The sequence below is a fragment of the Sinocyclocheilus grahami genome, unplaced genomic scaffold (genome assembly GCF_001515645.1).
Source record: "Sinocyclocheilus grahami isolate Dianchi unplaced genomic scaffold, SAMN03320097.WGS_v1.1 scaffold2778.1, whole genome shotgun sequence".
Classification (NCBI taxonomy): domain Eukaryota; kingdom Metazoa; phylum Chordata; class Actinopteri; order Cypriniformes; family Cyprinidae; genus Sinocyclocheilus; species Sinocyclocheilus grahami.
Window position 1 is genome coordinate 34,432 of NW_015507955.1, and position 244 is coordinate 34,675.

The window sequence follows — 244 nt, forward strand, 5'->3', positions numbered from 1 at the left end:
ATGACCAATCTTGGACCTGCGTGTCTTGAACCGGGCCCTTCACCGGTTACCGTTCAAGATGTTGACGCAGGAACGCATCTTCGGGTGTATCCGTCCCCGAGATTGGTTTGCAGCGGTCGACCTGAAGGACGCGTACTTCATGTGTCGACCCTTCCGCACCACAGACCATTGCTGTGGTTCGCATCCGAAGGGAGAGCACGTCAGTACGAGGTCCTGCCCTCCGGGCTGTCCCTGTTGCCCCGTG